The sequence below is a fragment of the Bison bison genome, unplaced genomic scaffold (genome assembly GCF_000754665.1).
Source record: "Bison bison bison isolate TAMUID 2011002044 unplaced genomic scaffold, Bison_UMD1.0 scf7180017864108, whole genome shotgun sequence".
NCBI classification, from domain to species: domain Eukaryota; kingdom Metazoa; phylum Chordata; class Mammalia; order Artiodactyla; family Bovidae; genus Bison; species Bison bison.
In genome coordinates this window covers 7,661,634-7,682,190 of record NW_011494680.1, presented here as the reverse complement: position 1 = coordinate 7,682,190, position 20,557 = coordinate 7,661,634, and the positions used below count along the sequence as shown (strand labels likewise).

At 42.1% G+C, this 20,557-nt stretch overlaps 1 protein-coding gene and 1 pseudogene across 3 annotated transcripts in view; both read left to right on the top strand.

Annotated features, from left to right (window-relative positions):
- Nucleotides 1–20,557, top strand: part of ST18 (suppression of tumorigenicity 18, zinc finger) — a 267,179-nt gene that overhangs the window by 7,857 nt on the left and 238,765 nt on the right. The gene's annotated exons all lie outside the window — the stretch shown is intronic.
- Nucleotides 3,007–4,259, top strand: LOC104987861 (annotated as a pseudogene).

Here is a 20,557-nt window from a genome sequence, read left to right as displayed (position 1 = left end):
GTATACATGTGTTCCCCATTCTGAACCCTCCTCCCTCCTCCCTCCCCATACCATCCCTCTGGGTCCTCCCAGTGCACTAGCCCCAAGCATCCAGTATCGTGCATCGAACCTGGACTGGCATCTCGTTTCATACATGATATTTTACATGTTTCAATGCCATTCTCCCAATTCTTCCCACCCTCTCCCTCTCCCACAGAGTCCATAAGACTGTTCTATACATCAGTGTCTCTTTTGCTGTCTCGTACACAGGGTTATTGTTACCATCTTTCTAAATTCCATATATATGCATTAGTATACTGTATTGGTGTTTTTCCTTCTGGCTTACTTCACTCTGTATAATAGGCTCCAGTTTCATCCACCTCATTAGAACTGATTCAAATGTATTCTTTTTAATGGCTGAGTAATACTCCATTGTGTATATGTACCACAGCTTTCTTATCCATTCATCTGCTGATGGACATCTAGGTTGCTTCCATGTCCTGGCTATTATAAACAGTGCTGCGATGAACATTGGAGTACACGTGTCTCTTTCCCTTCTGGTTTCCTCAGTGTGTATGCCCAGCAGTGGGATTGCTGGTTCATAAGGCAGTCTATTTCCAGTTTTTTAAGGAATCTCCACACTGTTCTCCATAGTGGCTGTACTAGTTTGCATTCCCACCAACAGTGTAAGAGGGTTCCCTTTTCTCCACACCCTCTCCAGCATTTATTATTTGTAGACTTTTGGATCGCAGCCATTCTGACTGGTATGAAATGGTACTCCAGAAAAATAAATGACCCAATCAAAAAATGGGCCAAAGAACTAAATAGACATTTCTCCAAAGAAGACAAGTTTTTTAAAAAAATCAACACAAAGAGCATTCAAATACACAAGAAATCACCCTTAATTTAAAAAGTCCAAGGGCTCCTCAATGTTGGAAGCAAAATAACAATGTCTTCTGTCCCCAGAAAAGGGACTTGCCAGCACCAGACCTGGGGCAAGCTCCTTGATTCTCTGCATCTCATTTTCTTCCTGTTTAAACTGGAAATCAGAGTGGTACCTTCATCTCCAGGTTTGGAAAACCAAGCTCATTAATTTAAGTAAAGTGCTGAGATTAGTGTCTGGAGCAGAGCATGTCCTGTACTCTTCTTTCTTCTCAGTTTTCTCTTCCTTTTTTTTTTTGTTTTGTTTCTTTCTTAACCTTTTTATTACTGTTACTGTTTACCGAGTTCCCAGAAGATTGGGCCAAGAAAAGAAACAAGCTATAAAAAGATTGGAAGGAAGTGAGAAAATGGCCATTATTTGCTGCTGACTTGATCTACTTAGGAAAATCAAGTAAAAATTGAGCCAGATTTCCAGACACAAATGAACATACAAGATTCTATCATGATCCTCCATACCACTATTGATCATCTAGATGAGGAGCTGAGGTCCTTTTAATTAAAATAGCAAGAAAACTATAGAGTTTATGGAAAATTACCTAGCAAAGAACAAATCATGTCTTCAGGGGGAAAATTGAAAACTATTTTAAAACACTTTAGAAAGACTCAAAAAAGATTTATAGTATACTCGTGTATAGGATAATTAATATGATAGAAATGTTAGTTTTTCCAAATTAGTTTATGCATTCTATTCAGTTTCAAATAAAATCCCGGCAGATACCTGAGGACACCAGGAACATTGATTCTAAAATGTATATGAACCAATAAGGGCCCCCAAAAAGGTGAGACAAAAGTTAGTCTTTAAGGCTCATTAATCAAACAACAGACTTAAGCATAAAACTATTTAAAAGAAACACAGCCCATGGGGTCACAAAGAGTCGGACACGACTGAGAGGCTGAACTGAATAGACATAAAATAATGGTTTATTTAACCAAAATTAGGGAGGGATGGGAGGAAAGGTGGAGGAATTATAATATGCAAAATTACTGATTTTTCATGGTGAATCTAATGCTGGAAAGTCAGGAAATAGATCTCAATCGTGGATTATTTACCTTCAAACAATGAAGAACTAGAATTAGGCAATGTGAACGAGCCGGGGAAGGGACGGGAAGGAAGTGGTGGTCATTCAGCAGAATTTCAGAAACGCTGATTTCAAGGCTGCTGCCCACTTTCCAGGTCTATACATGGAGATAATAGGGAATTTAACCTGCTCACAGCCCTTCAGGATTTGGGGCCTGTTTCCTAAGGTGAGTGCCTCTGCATCTTCTTGTAAAATGTAACACCCTCTTGACTTGGGGCTTCTGGTGTGCAGCAGACAGAAGAGCTTCTGGTTGCCAAGCAGTTTCTGCCCCCAAAGGCTCGAAACACAATAAAACCAGGAGGCAGGTGCCTGAAGAGTAACGGTGTTTTCTTCTGGGACAGCAGGATAGAAATAAGAAAGGGGCTGTGAGAAATGACAAGACATATAAAAATGCTGTCTGATGCCTGTAGGTTTGATGCATGTACTAATTCACTCAAGTACTTCTCAGGTAGGCCTTTCAGCTGGGTTGCAGCCTGGGGAGCTTCGTCTGGGTGCATTCAGGGCTCGGGTTATCCAACCCCCGTGTGAGCTGTCATTTAGGTCCTTTGGGACTATGCGTTACCAGATCAAGGACAAGTGACGACTCGTGTTTGTGCTCAGTCATGCCTGACTCTGCGATCCCACGGACTATAGCCCACCAGGTTCTTCTGTTCATGGGATTCTCCAGGCAAGAATACTAGAGTGGGTTGCCATTCCCTTCTCCAGGGGATCTTCCTGACCCAGGGGTAGAAGACTGCAGGCAAATTCTTTACCCAGGGAAGCCCTCAAGGGCAAGAGGTCCGATCAAATATGAATTTCAGATAAACAAATAATCATTTTGTTAAATTCAGTATGTTCCATAAAGTATCTGAGACATCTTTAAAAAATTTATTGATTATCTGAAATTCATATTGAACTGGTGTCCTGTATCATTATTTGCTAAATATGGGCAACTTCATCTGAGGTAAATGAGAAGCTGCCAGAGGGGACAAAAAAGAAAGGACTTCTCTTTAAGAAAAGTGAGCAGTACTTTCTGAAGCTGATCAAAACTGTGAGATGCTTTGGGAAGATTCTTTCTTGGAAACAAATGAGATTTGGGCTACATAACCATGATAGCTTCCGGGGGAGGGCCGAGCAGTCGGACAGGCTGCTGAGATGAACGCTTCACTGGGGCAGTCTCCGCATATCATGGGGAGATAGACACTGCTGCCTGTGAGTCTTGGGCCCTGGCAGTTGAGGAAGAAGAGCGGGAGGAAGGAGTCAGGACCCAGACCCACAGTGTTGATTGGCCTTGGTCCTCATAGCTCCAAAAAGAAACAAGATCTCGATAAGCTCTATGAGCTGAAGTCCAAAGCAAGACAGATTATGAACCAGTTTGGTCCCTCAGCCCTAATCAACCTGTCCAATTTCTCATCAATAAAACCGGAACCAGCGAGCACCCCTCCACAAGGCTCCATGGCCAGTAGCACTGCAGTGGTAAAGATCCCAGGCACTCCTGGGACAGGAGGGCGTCTCAGCCCTGAAAACAACCAGGTATTGACCAAGAAGAAGTTACAGGACTTAGTAAGAGAAGTAGATCCTAATGAGCAATTGGATGAAGATGTGGAGGAGATGCTGCTGCAGATTGCTGATGATTTTATTGAGAGTGTGGTGACAGCTGCCTGCCAGCTTGCTCGGCATCGCAAGTCCAGCACCCTGGAGGTGAAAAATGTCCAGTTGCATCTAGAACGCCAGTGGAACATGTGGATCCCAGGGTTTGGCTCTGAAGAAATCCGACCCTACAAAAAAGCTTGCACTACAGAAGCTCACAAACAGAGAATGGCGTTGATCTGGAAAACAACCAAGAAATAACGCATGGAAAGCTCAGGGGATGGACAGCAATGTATTCGGAGATACTTGAGCTGAGACCTCAGCCATCTCATCCTTGGATTTTTTTTTTTTAATGCTTTACGGAGAAGCATATATTTTTTATTAACAGTGCAGCAATATCTATAATGACTGAGAGGATCTGCCAAAAGAATAAAGCCTCCTACCCCAACTTCCAGTCCTTGTTCCCTGCTGTCTCAAAGAAGAGCAGTGTATCTTCCAGAGATTTTATTTGTGGTTTATTATGTAAGTGATTGAATAGGGGACAAAGCATTATGGTCTTGTTTGGTCAGAGAGTATTAATATTAGCAAGATTTGTAGAGGTTTCTGTTCCATTCTCCCCCACCCCCTTCTCCCTGTACTTTGTAATGTCAGTGTTTATATGAATATGACTTTCATTTGCTTTTCCAGAATAAAGAAGTTATTAATCGAAAAAAAACAAAACAAAACCATGATAGCTTCCCACTTGGTCTCAGACGCTTCACGTAACCATGACGTCATTCCACCTGATCTCAATACCTCATGTAACCATGACATCATCCTACCTGATCTCGGGTGCCTCACGTAACCATATTTATACATGGTGATGGAGTGGGTGTTTTTCACAATTTCACAAGCTGCCTTATTTTCTCTGCAAAACATACGCATCTGCACCTTCAAATTTCTGCTCTTTGGCCCATTGACTATCTTCTTTAATCGATGGAACCAGTGGGTCTAGCCAGATTCTCTTTTCTCACTGAGGAGGGACAGTCTCCATGTGTTCTTAGTCAACCCGGCATGTGTCGGGAACGGGAGGGGGCGACTGGATGGACCACAGAGATGGTGATCCAAGTGCAGGATAAAACCCTTCAGTGAAAATACAGGGTTTTGTGGAGGGAGGGTTTTGCCCCTTTGGGGGTGGCCCTGATACATTTCAGCATCTCTCCTTCTTCCTTGTGTGGCTTTGCGCTGGTGCCTGGCTGAGTTGCAGTTCTTGACGCTCTACATCTTGAAATTCAAGAAGCACAATTTTGGGCAAATAATCTTTGAGCAAATCAGTTACGTGGAGAATTGCTTCTGCTTCCTCTCACTGTCCCTGAAAATAAAGGAACAGATCAACTATCTTCTTCACAAAGTGATTTTGAGGATGAAGTAATATCTATTAAATTGCTTTGAGAGCAAAGTTGACGGTTGTTCTGTGAGTCGAGTAAGGACATTACTAAGTTTTGTTAAGATTTCAGTAAAGATGGCTTATTTCAATTGACATGTAACTCTTCAATGCATAGAGTTTTGCCACATTTTTATAGCCCTAATATAAGTAATTATTAATTGCTTTAGTAGTTTAGAATTAACAGCAGTTCTTAAGACCACTGTGAGTTTCAGCGAAATGGTATTCTATTTAGAAAGGAAAGAAATGTTTGTGTATGCACAAGGACAAACTGATCCGAGATTAAAAATTTAGATTTTATTTTTTAGTTAAAGGACAAAATTTATCCCTGGCTTGCTCTTTGAGAAATAGAGTCAATATTTTCCCAAGTTGATCAAAATGATCAGATGCTTTGGGAATATATTTTTCTGGAGACGAATAAAATTTGGACTCTGCGAACACAAAGTCATCCTGCTTGATCTTGGGCATCTTTGTAGTTCTGGGGCAATTTATCTTTGTCTGGAATGAAATGCTAACTAAGAAGGAGTCAGTATGGGAAGGAAGTGGAATAAGACCAGGACTTAGAAAGTGACTTTCTCTGATTTATTTGAATATACTCAAAAATGTCAATAACTTCCAACTATTGGTCTGTAAACATTTGTTATCCATACTGCAGCTTTCCAATTCTGTATTGTCACCAGGCTGTTGTTCCAAAGTGGAATTCCAGTCATGTCATCCCTCTGGGTCCTTTCTTCCCTTCCACAACATGCCCTAAGGCTGGAAGCTGGAGTGCCCGCCAGATATTGACCCTGCCCTCTTCTGCCTCATCCCTGAGGCTCCGTCCTCACCCATGGGGACCCTCATGCTGGTTTCCTATTTTTTGACAGCTACACAGAACCACACAGATGACCTCCGTCTGAACAACTGCAATGGTCTATTCCCGGTCCTTCATATTTCTATCAGAAAAACAGCACTGGTGATCACTCTCTTTTTCATCGACCTTAAATCTTTTGAGGATCTTGTCTCATCTCATGGCTTGAAATATCATCTATAGATCCTTAGCTCCTAAGTTTATGTTTACAGCCTGAACCTTCTCCTAAACTCTAGGTTCATGCATCCAACATCCACTGTGATATTTCTATTTGGATGACAGTGATGAGAGATATCTTACAGTTAGCAGGTCCAACACTGAGCTTCTGATGTCTAATTGTTCTCTCCAAAATTTTGTCCTCGTTTGATTGCTACACCAGTAAGTGATCATGTCATTCTCCTAGTTTCTCAGGGCCAGAGTCTGGGGTCATTCTTCACTGCCCTCTTCTCTCACGTCTCAATATCCGAACCATCCTTGAAGCTGGTCAGTGTTGCCTTCAGAGGCACCACGTCCCATCACTTGGTCCAGGCACTGTCACTGCTCTCTGGCCTCCCACCCACCTCTGCCTCCTGGGTGGGCTGTACCGACCGAAGCCAGAGTGACTCCTGCAACCAAATGACAATCAGATCCAATGTCTCTCTGCTCAAACTTCAGTCATGCTCCAGTTCCTTAGAAGGAACATGGTCCAGTATGACTTGCCCTCCTCTATTCTCTGACTTCTCTCCCTCCCCTGATTTACCAAGTTTCTAGCCATGTCTTTTTAACTTTAATTTTATTGAGCTATAACTGACATGCAGCACTGTATAAGTTTAAGGTGCATAGCATAATGGCTTGACATACTGCTGCTGCTGCTAAGTCGCTTCAGTCGTGTCCGACTCTGTGCGACCCCATAGACGGCAGCCCACCAGGCCCCGCCTTCCCTGGGATTCTCCAGGCAAGAACACTGGAGTGGGTTGCCATTTCCTCCTCCAGTGCATGAAAGTGAAAAGTGAAAGTGAAGTCGCTCAGTCGTGTCCGACTCTTAGTGACCCCATGGATTGCAGCCTACCAGGCTCCTCCGTCCATGGGATTTTCCAGGCAAGAGTACTGGAGTGGGTTGCCATTGAGTGCAATGATGACCACAACAGCTCTAGAGAACATCCATTACCTCATATAGTTACCCAGAGATGTTTTTCTCTTGTGTTGAGAACTTTTAGGATTTATTCTCTTAGCGGCATTCAGATGTACCCACATAGCAGTGTTAACCATGGTCCTCATGTTGTATATTACCTCTCGAGGACTTATTTACCTTGTTCAGTCACTGAGTCATTTCACTCTTTGCAACCCCAGTAACTGCAGCATGCCAGGCTTCTCGGTCCTTCACTATCTTTTTATCTTATAATTACCTTGCAAGTTGATGCCTTTTGAACACTTTCATTCAAAACTCACATCCCACCTATGGTTATCACAAATCTGATCTCTTAGATTCCACATATGAGCAAAATAAAATGGTATTTGTCTTCTGATTTATTTCACTTAGCCTGATGTCGTCAAGATCCATTCATGTTGGCAGGATTTCCTTCTTTTGATGGCTGAGTAATATTCCACTGCTTACATGGATCACATTTCCTTTATCCATTCATTCATCTGTGGACCTTGATGTTGTTTCCATGCCTTGGCTATTATAAATAATGCTGTGATAAACATGGGCATCTCTTCAATGTAGTGATTTTGTTTCCTTTAGATAAATACCCAGAAGTGGACTTGCTGATAAGGTGGTAGTTTTATTTTTAATTTCTCAAACATGTCAGCAAGCTCCCACTCCCAGAGGTCCCTGTGGCTGGAGTAAGTTCTTTATCCCAGTGGCCCCAGCTCTCTCCCGCCAAGGAGGGGAGGGTGGGATCAGGGGGCGCTGGGGAGATGAGTTCCCTCCAGGAGGCTAGTGGGCCTGCAGCATAAGACTTGGGAACTTGTAGGATGGCTTCCTGTGAACAGCATCCACGCTGCTGCAGGTAGAGACCATGGCTCCTCTTGGGGAGGGGGGTGGGGGCGCAGGCAGGGTGGAGGAGGGAGGCAGAGCTGGTGGGGTTTGCTGATGCCTTGGGTTGAGGTTTAAGGGAGATAAAACAAAGATGACAGGAAAGGTTTAGGATAGTGGAATTACTTTTCCTGGAATGAGGAAAACTCAGGGAGGATGGGTGTCTGGATCAAGAGTGAGAACTGGGCTTATTCAGGGAAAAATGTCAATCAATTACTCCAGTAGAGATATTCAGCCAAGATGTAAAGTGTAGACATATTCAAAAATATGATCTTAAATGCTTTTTCCTGCCTGACATTTCCATGTGGTTAATAAATACATTTGGACCTCACATTCATTTGCCTGGAAAATTGTCTTCAATATGACTCATAGGACGTGCACGTCCTGTGGGCTCTTATGAGACTAACAACCACACAGCAGCCTTGGGCCAGGCTGTTCACAAGGAACGATGGTGACTCTGCATCTCCTGCTGCCCCACACACCCGGAGGAGCCCACAAGGGGCTTTTATTCTAAAGAGACTAGGTGGGCATAAAGAATGTGCCCCCCAAACAGCTTTATAGTCCTGGAAAGTGGTGGGCATTGTAGGGTTTGCTCCAGTCCTCATCTCAGGAGACATGAGTTGGTTTCAGTTTTGATTTAAGGTTCCTCATTATATTAATAGTTCATCGGTTTTACACTTGACACTTGGAGGAAGAGAACTTCTGTGTTAGGGTCTACAGTGACTACTCTTTGGATCTATCATCTGGGAGGCAGTGAGCAAGGGAACAGCAGTAGGAAAAAACAGAGACGTGCACATTATTATTTTTTTAATGGCGATGCATTGTGCTGACTGAGCCCTTTCACTCTTGCTCTGAATCAGGAGAGACACCAGGATTTGGGAGCATCTGAGGGTCTTATGCGGAGAAGGCAATGGCATCCCACTCCAGTACTCTTGCCTGGAAAATCCCATGGACGGAGGAGCCTGGTGGGCCACAGTCCATGGGGTCGTTAAGAGTCAGACAAGACTGAGCAGCTTCACTTTCACTTTTCAGTTTCATGCATTGGAGAAGGAAATGGCAACCCACTCCAGTGTTCTTGCCTGGAGAATCCCAGGGACGGGGGAGCCTGGTGGGCTGCTGTCTATGGGGTCCCACAGAGTCGGACACGACTAAAGTGACTTAGCATAGCAGGGTCTTATGAACAACATTCATCAGTTAATCAGTAAAAGCCTGTGCGATGCATGAGAGGAAGGTGAGGTAAGAAGCTGCTTGAAATGGTAAGGCTGCTCCCCCGTCTTCTGAAAGCCTCTGAAACAAGTTCTGGTACAAACCAGAGAATATTCTTTATTTCCAAGTAAAATTTAAAAAAATCACCTCCTCCACAGAATTATTTTCCCTGCAAATATTTCTTGTCTTTTTTAGGAAGAGGAACGGTCAAGGTTACTGATTAAGCCAGTTAATCAAATAATTCATTTTTGGTGGACTTTGGAATTATAACTTTAACCACAAGTAGTTCCCTGATCAGTGTAGCTTTTGACTGATTCCATATATCAAGGGGTTGTGTTGACTTTTTAAAATAAAATATTTAAAAAAACACTTTATTACCGACTCAGTGGACATGAGTTTGAGCTCCAGGAGTTGGTGATGGACAGGGAAGCCTGGTGTGCTGCAGTCAGTGTGGTTGCAAAGAGTTGGACATGATTGAACGACTGAACTGAACTGAATTTAAAAAATATTTATTTATTTATTTGGCTGTCAGGTATTAGCTGTGTCATGCTGGATCTTTCGTTGCGGCACATGGGCTTTCTAGTTGTCGTGTGGGCTCAGGAGTTGTGGCACACGGGCTTAGTTGCTCTAGGGTAAGTGGGATCTTAGTTTCCCGACCAGGAATAGAGCTGGCATCCCCTGCATTGCAAGGTGGACTTTTAACCAGTGGACCACAGGGAAGTCCTGTGTTGACTTCTCTAAAGTGTGAGGATGAGAAGCAGGGCGGGATTCAGCTTTACCAGCCTCTCTGTTGTTTTCCTCTCAAAGCCAAAATGACACAATATTTTTGCACCTGGGATTAATTTTTATTTGAAATCTAGTTCTGAAATAAACAAGAGGGGCAGTTTGCTTCCACTTTGAGAAATTTGGCGAAGGTTAAGTTATCCGAGATTCAAGCCAAGCCATAGTAAATATGCTATTCAATGGATAGACATGGTCTCCATTAAACTTTTTTCTGCTAATTGCTATTTTCCACCTACAATTTCTTGCAGATAATTTGTTGGAGGCCCTAATTGTGGCTTCTGTTAAATCCTTTGAAACTCGGACTTTTAATCCTATGCTTTACAAATTGTTTTAAAAGTACTGATCTAATTAAGTAAAATGATGCAAATATCACTTGCCAAAACCAAATTTTTCTTGTCTAATGGACACTCTTTGCTCACATCATAACTTTAATTAAACTCGTGGATTCTGACATGCATCGGCAAGTGTGTCTCGATCTTTGTAGCATCCCTATCTGTGACCTTGGAGGGTGACTAGGGTTGCTGGCATAGGAGTGGGTCCAATGGTCCAGCCTGAAAATATCATTGAAGTGAAGTGAAGTGGCTCAGTTGTGTCTGACTCTTTGTGATCCCATGGACAATGGCCTACCAGGCTCCTCCATCCATGGGATTCTCCAGGCAAGAGTACTGGAGTAGGTTGCCATTTCCTTCTCCAGGGGATCTTCCTGACCCAGGGATTGAACCTGGTCTCCCGCATTCCAGGCAGACGCTTTAACCTCTGAGCCACCAGGAAAGTATCATTAATAGCGTGCTTTTTTGTTTGTTTGTTTGTGGAGTCACTGGAGAGTTTTTGTGTTTATGAACAAAGAGGGTCCAATGACTTGTATTTAATGGTTAGAATGATACACTGAGAAATGATCACAGCGGTATCCTTTATATCCACCTGGTGTATTTTTCGTTTCAGATTTGGTGTTTTTTGACCACCAGAAATTCTACATGGGACTTCTGTATCTCTTCCTTTTCTCACTAAATTATGTTCCTGTTTCCCTCTAGATTGTTGAATATAAGAAACATTTTAAATAGCTACTTCAGTGTTTTTATCTGCTAATGGCTTCATCTCTGACATTTCTGAATCTGTTCTTCTCTTTCATCTCTTTATCCCTGTTCCTTTTATGTCTGATAATTCTGCCCCCCATATTTATTGATATAACTGTGTATATATAAGGTGTACAACATGACATTTTGATATATGTATACATTGTAGAATGATTTCACCATCAAGTTAATTAACATATTCATCACCTCAAGTAGTTACCTTGTTTTCTCTCCTGGGGTGAGAACTCTTGGGATCTTCTGTGCTAGCACTGTTCAGCTATATATTAACTATATATTAGCTCTAGTCCCCAGGCTGTACACTAGGCCTCCAGAGTTCCTCATCATATAACTAAATGGGCCCTTTGACCAACATCTCTCCATTTCCCCAACCCCAGCCTCTGGTAGCTCTGTTACTCTCTGTTACTATGGGTTCAAGTTTTTAGACTCCACAAATACTTAAGACCATGCAGAATTTGTCTATCTGTGCATGGCTTATTTTACTTATCGTAATGTCCTCCAGGTTCATCCATGTTATCACAAACGGCCGATTTCCTTTCTTTTAAGGCTGAATAAGATTCCATTGTGTATGTATATATATCACATTTGTAATCCATTCATTCCTTGTTGTTTCCTTGTCTTGAGTTCTGTGGATAACACTGCAGTGAACATAGGAGCGCCCTTATCTCTTTAAGATACTGGTTTCATTTCCATTGAATACAGAACAAGAGGTGGAATTTCTGGATCATGTGGTAGTTCTATTTTTTAATTTTCTAAGGAACCTCCACACTGTTTTCCATAGTGGCTGCGGACAATTTACATTCCCACCAGCAGTGCACAAGGGCTCCTTTTCTTCACATCATCACCAAGACTTTCACCTCTTGGTTTTTGATAACAGTAATTCCAACAGATGGGAGGTGACATCTCATCGTGGTTTTGATTTGCATTTCCCTGATGACTAGTGATGCTGAGCATCTTTTCACGTACCTGTTGGCCATTTACATGTTTTCTTTGCAAAATTGTCCCTTCAGATCATTTACCCATTTTAAAATCAGGTTATTATTTATTTTTGCTATTGAGTTAGTGAGTTCTGTACATGTTTTGGATGTTAACACCTTATCTCATACATAACTTGTAAATATTTTCATCCACTCTGTGTGTGGTCTATTCACTTTATTGATTGTTTCCTTTGCGGGGCAAAGGAAATTCTGCCATTTGTGACAATATGGATAAACTTGGAGGATATTACGATAAGTGAGATAGCCTTTTAATTTGATGTTGTCCCACTTGTTTATTTTTGCTTTTGTCTGTAGTTTTGGTGTTGAGTCCAAAAAATCACCAACTGAGAAGACAAATTGCAAGATTTATCTTTTGTTTTTTAATAAGGGTTATACAATTTCAGGTCTTACATTTAAATCTTTTATTTTGAGTTGATTTTTGTATAAGACAAGGGTCTGTTGTTAATCAGTTACTAAGTCGTGTCTGACTCTTTGCAACCCCATGGACTGCAGTATGCCAGGCTTCCCTGTCCTTTGATATCTCCCAGAGTTTGCTCAAACTCATGCCCATTGAATTGGTGATACTGTCCAACCTCTGTTGCCCCATTCTCCTCTTGCCTTCAATCTTTCCCAGCATCAGGGTCTTTTCCAATGAGTTAAGTCTTCCCATCAGGTGGCCAAAGTATTGGAGCTTGAGCTTCAGTATCAGTTCTTCTGATGAATATTCAGGATTTATTTTCTTTAGAATTGACTGGTTTGATCTCCTTGCTGTCCAAGGGATTCTCAAGAGTCTTCTCCAGCACCACAATTTGAAAGCATCAATTCTTCAGTGCTCAGCCTTATTTATGGTCCAAGTCTCACATTCACACATGTGGAAAAATCATTGCTTTGACTACACCACCTTTGTTGGCAAAGTGATGTCTGTGCTTTAATATGCTGTAGGGTTTACTTTAATTGTTTTGCATGTGAATATCCAATTTTCCTGACATCATTTATTAGAGTCACCTTTTCTCATTGTGTATTCTTGACAGATTTGCCAAAGATTAGCTGACTGTATATGTCAACTAATAATATAATATGTAGTGTGTATTTGCACTGTCTGTTCCATTCCATTGTTCTGTGTGTCCCTTTTTACACCAATACCATACTGATTAGAAGGTGTTCCCTGTCTCTTTCTCTGTTTATAAGGATGCTAATCCCCTCATGAGGACCTACGCTCATGAGCTCACCTAATCGTCTCCCAGCAGCCCCACCTTCAAATATCGTGTGAACTTTGGGGAGAATGACATAGTTTTCAGTCCATGGCACGGAACTTCTCATCTTAAAAAGGATTTAGACTCTAAACGTGTTGAGAACAGAAACAGGTGCTTAGTCCAGGGTATGGTACAGAGGAGGTCTTTGATTGATAAACATATGACTTTGAAATCAATCCTTTCAAAGTCCCAGTGCTTCGTTAGAGACAAATAATGTGCTTCACTCAGTTAAAGGCACGCTGTTACCTGAGCCAGATTTCCATCCGTAATCCTAATGATAAAATACGGGTTGGATGTTCCTATGGCCCAAATGTGGCATCAGGGTCCTCACACTTATTAACTCATTCGAAAGCGGTGCTGTTAGGACTCTGTCTCCGACGAGAACCCTGAGCATGGGCACCCAGAACCTGAGTCCGACCTCCAGCAGTCTGATCCGAGAGGTGTGTTATTTATCTCACATACAACTTGAGATAAGTGACCTTGGTCTTTCCTTCCAGAATTCTGAATTAAAATGGTTCTCTATACTTTTAGTGCAGAGTCATCTTCCAGTGCTCAGATGCTCCATGTTAGTGCCACATGGCAATTCCTCATGTTTTGAGTGATTTTATCACCTTTGAAAAATCACTCTATTTTGATCTACGCAGGACGTTCAGGTGTGATTACAGAGCACGCTGCATTTTGCATCAACCGCCCATCATGTGCATCATCTCCACCTTGGCTTGTGGCATCATTAAAAAAAAAAAATCTGTGCAAATCACGAGTTAAGGGAAGTGCTATTAAAAATCATGCTCCATAAACCAAAGCATTTAAAAAAATAATTTGCTCCATTTCAGACAGGTCCAGCTTATCAAACACGAGGCCGGCAATTAATGCCTATTGTCCGGATGGTCCCCAAATGATTACAGGCTCCCAGGAGGGAGAAATTTGAAGTGGCCACATTTGGTACCAGGTGTTTGAGTGAAGGGTGCTATTTGTCTTGAGATGTAATTGGTGTCAGCCCCGCAATGAAGAGGTTTAAACTTTATGCCTCGGCTATTATCACAAGGCCAGCCCAGCCCTTTCATCAGACTCTGGCTCCATCACCATCTCTAACAGTCATTGCTCACTGGGAGTTATCAATAAGATGAGAGCTATTGTCAGAATCCAAAATTACGGACTCGGCCCTGGAAGTTGAACAGCTGCAGGCTTACTCATTCAGCAAGACCCTGGTGTGTATGGATTGTAGTAATATGTGACTGTAGGTACGTTATACTATGTACATACACACAAAGATGATTTTTTAAATAGGTTTAAAGAAATCAGTCAGCTGTATCTGGAGGTAGAAATCATTGTTTCAATGGAAACTATGTGAGTTGGCTACCATCTTCTAGTAAAAAATGCCATATAAAGAAAAGAAATGGGTAATTTAAAACCTAGAATTCAGGATTTCCCTAGTGGTCCAGTCGTTAAGACTCCACGCTTTCACTGCAGAGGGTACATATTCTATCCCTGTTCAGGAGAAATAAGATCCCACAAACTGAGTGGCACAGCCAAAAAGTAAAAAATGAAAATAAAATAAAGATACAATTTAAAAAACCTAGAAGTTATAAATAACATTATTATACTAATTTTATGTGTTACTTTTCTATCTATGACTGTAAAACATATACACATTACATATAAATGATGACTAATAATTGGAGATTTCAAACTTTGAGCCATTATAAAGTGAGTCAAATTTTTAAGAAAATAATATGCAATTGTGTCAATATTTCTTCAGCTACTCTCTCAGTGACATTTCACCATTTTTAGTTTTCTAACACAATATGAGAATTTGGAATGTATTTATTATATATCTGTTAGTCCATGGACTAATTGTGATAATAAAGATTTCCTCACTATATGGGTCATTTGAAAACTTTGCTTAAACTCTTATGGCTCATGAAGCCCCCTTCTGGAAAACCCTCTTTCTGTTTAAGATCATTTTCATAGCTCTCACTTAAGTAAGTCTTCACCATCTGTTCTTCCTTTATTCTAAATGCTAAAAGAAATTAATTCAAATGCGTCATAAAAGAGCTATTTTATGTTTTTAAATCCCCGTCTGCAGTTTAACACTAGGGCTAAATGTACATTGGCCATCTCCAAAAACATCTGGAGGAAAACATCTGGCTTATGACATCTCACTTGGAACATTTCCCAGGGAAGAAAGGGAGTTGTCCCACATGGATGTATTATTTTCTCTCACTCTGCCGAAAGTACATTGTCATAATTAAACTCATAAAGGAGGCGGGGCTTTTCATATCAGGCCATCATAGCTTTTTATTTTAATTATTTAAAAAAATGCTCCAGTTGATTCCCCCCCATTTATCTTTTTTTTTTTTTTTTTTAAATTTGGCTGTGCCACAGATGTGGGATCTTAGTTCCCCGATCTGGGGTCAAACCTGCAGCCCCTGCATTGGATAGAAGCATGGAGTCCCAACCACTGCACCGCCAGGGAAGTCCTCACCATAGTTTTATAAATAAATTGGGTTTTTAATACACAGGTAAAGTTTGTTTTTTTTGCATTTGCTAAAATATCAGCACTTACCATTTTGACTGATTGATTGATAGTGTTTTCTTTAGAGCCAAACCTGACAAAACACTGGTCTGGAGTGCAGAGAACTGTGCTGTTAGATGTTGGTTTTACAGTCAGAGCAGAAGGTTTCAAATACTCGAGAAATAACCCGGGAAGGGGAGTCCACGCCCCCTCAGATCAGTCCCTGAGGGTTAGGGCCCAGGCAGCAGGCACTCCCTGTGAGGGACTAGGAGGTGGGACTAAGGCTCAGGCTAGGTAGTCATCAGCGCTGAATGTACTTTCTGGTGTATTTTAAAAAAATTATTTATTTTAAATTGGAGGATAATTGCTTTACAATATTGTGTTGGTTTCTGCAAGACATCAGCATGAATCAGCCACAGGTACACATATGGCTGACCCTCCCTCTCACCGCATTCCACCTTTCTAGGCGGTCACAGAGGGCGGGGTTGAGCGCCCTGCGTCATGCAGCAAATTCCCACTGGCTCTCTATTTTGCATGTAGTAATATATATGTGTCAGTGGTATTCTCTCAATTCATTCCAATGTACTTTTATGATGCTGTGTGATCACGAACTAAGATAAGCTGTGAATGACGTTAAGGGCGGGGGCATTATTCTTGGACACATGACACAGGGGCAAATCTGACTTTGTAACGATGGCTTCTGGGAAGATGCGTGTCTGTCAGAGGCTGTGTTGTGCTGTGTGGGGAAGTGTGGAAGGGCTGGGTGCAGGGGGTGCTGCTCCAGGGCAGCAGAGCCTGGCGCCCCCTCCCGGTCCCTGGAACTTTGCTCTGGGCACCAGTGCTCTCTCACTGGGGGCGCTTCATTTCCAGGTCTGACACTCACGTGATGGCTTGGCTTCCGGCTTCCATCCTGAGTTCTTTCCCATAGGATCCTGGGACCCAGTGACACTCCAGGCAGTGGCAGTGACACAGAGAGCAACTGCGTCACGGCCTCCCCTCAGACCCTCGTCTTCCTCTCTGGGACTTCTCGGAAAACACAGTGGCCTGGAAAACGGTGATTGCAGCCACGAGGACCGGGAGAGCTGAATGTCACACGTCATCATAGGAGTCTGGAGGAGAAGGTGTGGAGAGGAGGGATTGTTTTTGTTGAAGAGCATTGACTGAGAAAGGAAAGAATCAACTGATGTGACAGGTGTAAGAGGAGATAAAATTAGTTTATAAATGTGGCACATTAAATGCCCAACCAATATTATTTTAAAACAGACGACAGGGAATAAAATGTTGTGTCAAAAAGTAGAACAAATACCAAGATAAAAAAAAAATCATTCAATAAATACAGATAGGGTAGTGAAAACAGAAAGATTTGGAGAAAGAGGATAGAACCAGTCTTGGGAAAGTAGAAAAATATACAGAAAGTGGTGAGAGAGGGATAGGAATAGAGCGTCCACAAGGAAAAAGGAAGGCGGGGAGGCTCCTCTAGTGAGAATTAATTAATTTACTTTAAGATTTAAACCACTGCTCACCTGGGTGCTGGGCTTCAGTTTGCTCTCGCTTTGTAACTAGAACCTGCTGCCTTTTGTAAGTTGATGTTGCTTACACTGGATGGCTCCCAACCCTAACTTTTGGAACAGATGTTAAACACTTAGTATCTTCAGGGGTTGGGTGGGAAACATAAGTGAATTAAGTTGCCCACAAATACAAAAGAAAGCAAAACAAAATACATCCATCTGTTGGAAACAAACCACATTTTCTCTAAAAAAAATTTTTTTTTTAAAAATTTATGCACACCGTGAGGCATGTGGGATCTTAGTTCCTCAACCAGGGATCAAACCCATGCCCCCTGCAGTGGAAGCATGGAGTCTTAGCCACTGGACCACCAGGGAAGTCCTGATCACATTTTCTGCATCTTTCTGAACTGTGATTTATACATAACACCTTGTATATATGCACATGCACATGCTCACGTGCGCACACACACACACACACACACACACACACACGATGTTGCTTGTTTGGTTAAAAACTGGAAATCTGACCTGTTGCTTCTACAGCAAGAGCTCAGTTTTGGGTCTTGCCTTCTGCATGGTGATGTGAATATAGCATTTGGCTTTGTATTCTTTACTTGGGAGAGAGATTTAGATTAATTCATGTTCTCAGTGGAAAAGCAGTTGTTCACAGAGGCAGCGCCTTTCTGTACTGATTTTTATTGCCGGGGAGATAGTTACGAGAGAGTTGAAAAATCCTGGTATTTCACTCTCACCCTATTTGCATTTTACTAATTGTCTAAAGTTTGGCAATTTCCATTTCATACCTTCTTTTCACAGTTTCAATATTATTTGAGAAAGGAAAACTTAACCTATCTGTTCACTAATTCTAGGTATGAACTTGTTAAATTCACAAAATGGTGCACATTTGTTACAATATACGGTAGCATTACTTTTTGGTGTTTTAGTCTTAGGAATTGGACAGATTTCAGTTCAGCCTGATAATAGCGTTTTGGTAAACGGTGTCTCCCTCTAGTGACACAAACCACTGTTCTTTTAAAAATACAGTAGAAGTTGGATCCTCTGAAAGAAATATGTTCTTCAACCCAGAAAAAAAAAATATTATTAAGAAAGTAAAGTTAACACATGGACACCTGAAGTCTGGTTTCCCTCATACCTCAGGGATAAAGAATCTGCCTGACAATGCAGGAGATGCAGGTTCAATCCCGGGGTTGGGAAGATCCCCTGGAGGAGGGCATGGCAACCCACTCCAGTATTCTTGCCTGGAGAATCCCACGGACAGAAGAGCCTGGCGGGCTGCAGTCCACGGGGTCACAAAATAGTCTGACACGACTAAGCGACTAAACAACAACAGTCTGGAATTTATCGAATATCTGATCTGAGATAGTGGGACTTTGGGGGGTATTTTATTCATTTGTTTAGCCCGTCTCCACTAGCTAATGCTGCTAGGTTCTGTGGGTTTACATGAATAAATCAGATTTGAAAGTTCTCTTCAAAGACATTACGATGTTACATTGACATGATGAGGTTTTAAAATGTTCTTTCAAATGAGAAATGTCTGGACCTCATTCTGTTTCTAAAGGTTCTATTTTCCATCAGTGTGAATGCCTCTCTTATTCCCTATTCAGGAATGGCTGTATCAATCATGAATTTTGGTTAACTCTCTTAATTTTCTGGAGGGAAGGCGAATAACACACATTATTATCTATAAATAATGGAGACTATGTTTTTGAGAGAGAATAGTAAAAAAAAAAATGTGTGCCAGCTGCTGCTATCATTCACGACTTTGCGTGGCTCTTGGGTTTGTGTGAATGTACTGAAGTGTGCAGGTGCACGCATGTGTGATCCAGTAAAAATGCTAACCCTGTCATTAAAACGGTTCTTTAAAGTACATGTCGTTTTTTTCACAATGAGTAAAAATAATTTCAGTAGTTCCTAATATCCTTCCTCCAAAAATGTGTCAGGAGGGACAAGCCTGCCTTTAGCTCAGCATCCTGGCTACCTTCCTGTTGGAGGTGGTCCTCGGATGTGGAGGGACGGGGCACTCTGGGGTTCCAGGGTTGTTCCAGGATCTAGCAGCTCCCTGGAGGCCCTCCCTATCCATTCCCCTCTCCCACCTTCCCTCTGCAGTTACAATGAAATTAAAACATGCAAAGACATCAGCCAGTATCAATGGCCTGGGACTGAAGGGAATGAGGCTTAGGGGCCAACGATTCAATATTAATATATAAGTTCCCTCTTTACATGGAGAAGGAAATGGCAACCCAATCCAGTGTTCTTGCCTGGAGAATCCCAGGGACAGTGGAGCCTGGTGGGCTGCCGTCTGTGGGATCGCACAGAGTTGGACACGACTGAAGCGACTTAGTAGCAGCAGCAGCAGCAGCCCCCTTTACAGAGAGTTGGTGGTGAGTGAGGGTGGGAAGGTCGGAGATATGAGTGTTCTTCCTCTTTTCCTGAATTCTGATGGACAGGGACACATGGGGTGAGTCCTGCTCAAGCGCAGAGTGTGGGCAGGTGGGCAGTGGTGGGTACATGGCCTACAGCCTGTGAACACACTGTGTTGACGCAAGACTAATTGTTAGGGCCTGCTTGGTGATGGCTGTCTGGGTTTAGATTTTCTGCTTGAGTTGAGAGGAGATCTGTGAGTCACATATACCTCTCAACTGACTCTGATCACCTGGCCAGTCAGTGGCAAAGGGCCCAGGACCGCCCCCCTGAGCCAGTGGTGTGGCTTTCTTCATTGCAACCCAGGCAGGTGTGGGAGCTCTGGGCTGTTAACTACTTTGAAAGGCAGAGTAAGTGACTGAGCTATGACAAATAACATAAAATAGAGGCAGAACCGGAGTAAAAAGTCTTTTCCAGCAGAGCTTCTTCATCAGCTCAAACTATCCACAGGCTTTGACTGTAACTCAAAATATTACATATTTGCTTTACATGTATTTGTCATATTTTTAAGATCTTGAGTGAAAATCTTCATTCATCACCAAGATGACTGAATTAGTCTTTAAAAACTTCATTAGCAAGGGATGTTACAAAAAAAGGGAAAAAATAAGTAATTTTGGAAAATTGTAATGCATTTAAAAAAAATTAAAATGGTGTGGTAGACTGGGGGAGAGAAGTGCTCTTCTTTGGGAGCAAAAGGCAGAAACACATAAAATGTAGGAAGGGAAAGTGGAGCCCAGCCCAGGTTTGTACACAGGCCGTCGAGTATGTGATCTTGTGTTACTTACAAATCACGTTTTAATTTCCCCTGGAAATATTCCCTGAGGCCTATTGCTCTATACGTAGAAGGAATATTAACAAGGGCTGGGAACAGGTGTACAGGTGAGGCAACCCAGTCTCCGAAGCCGGAGCCCATGCCACCAGGA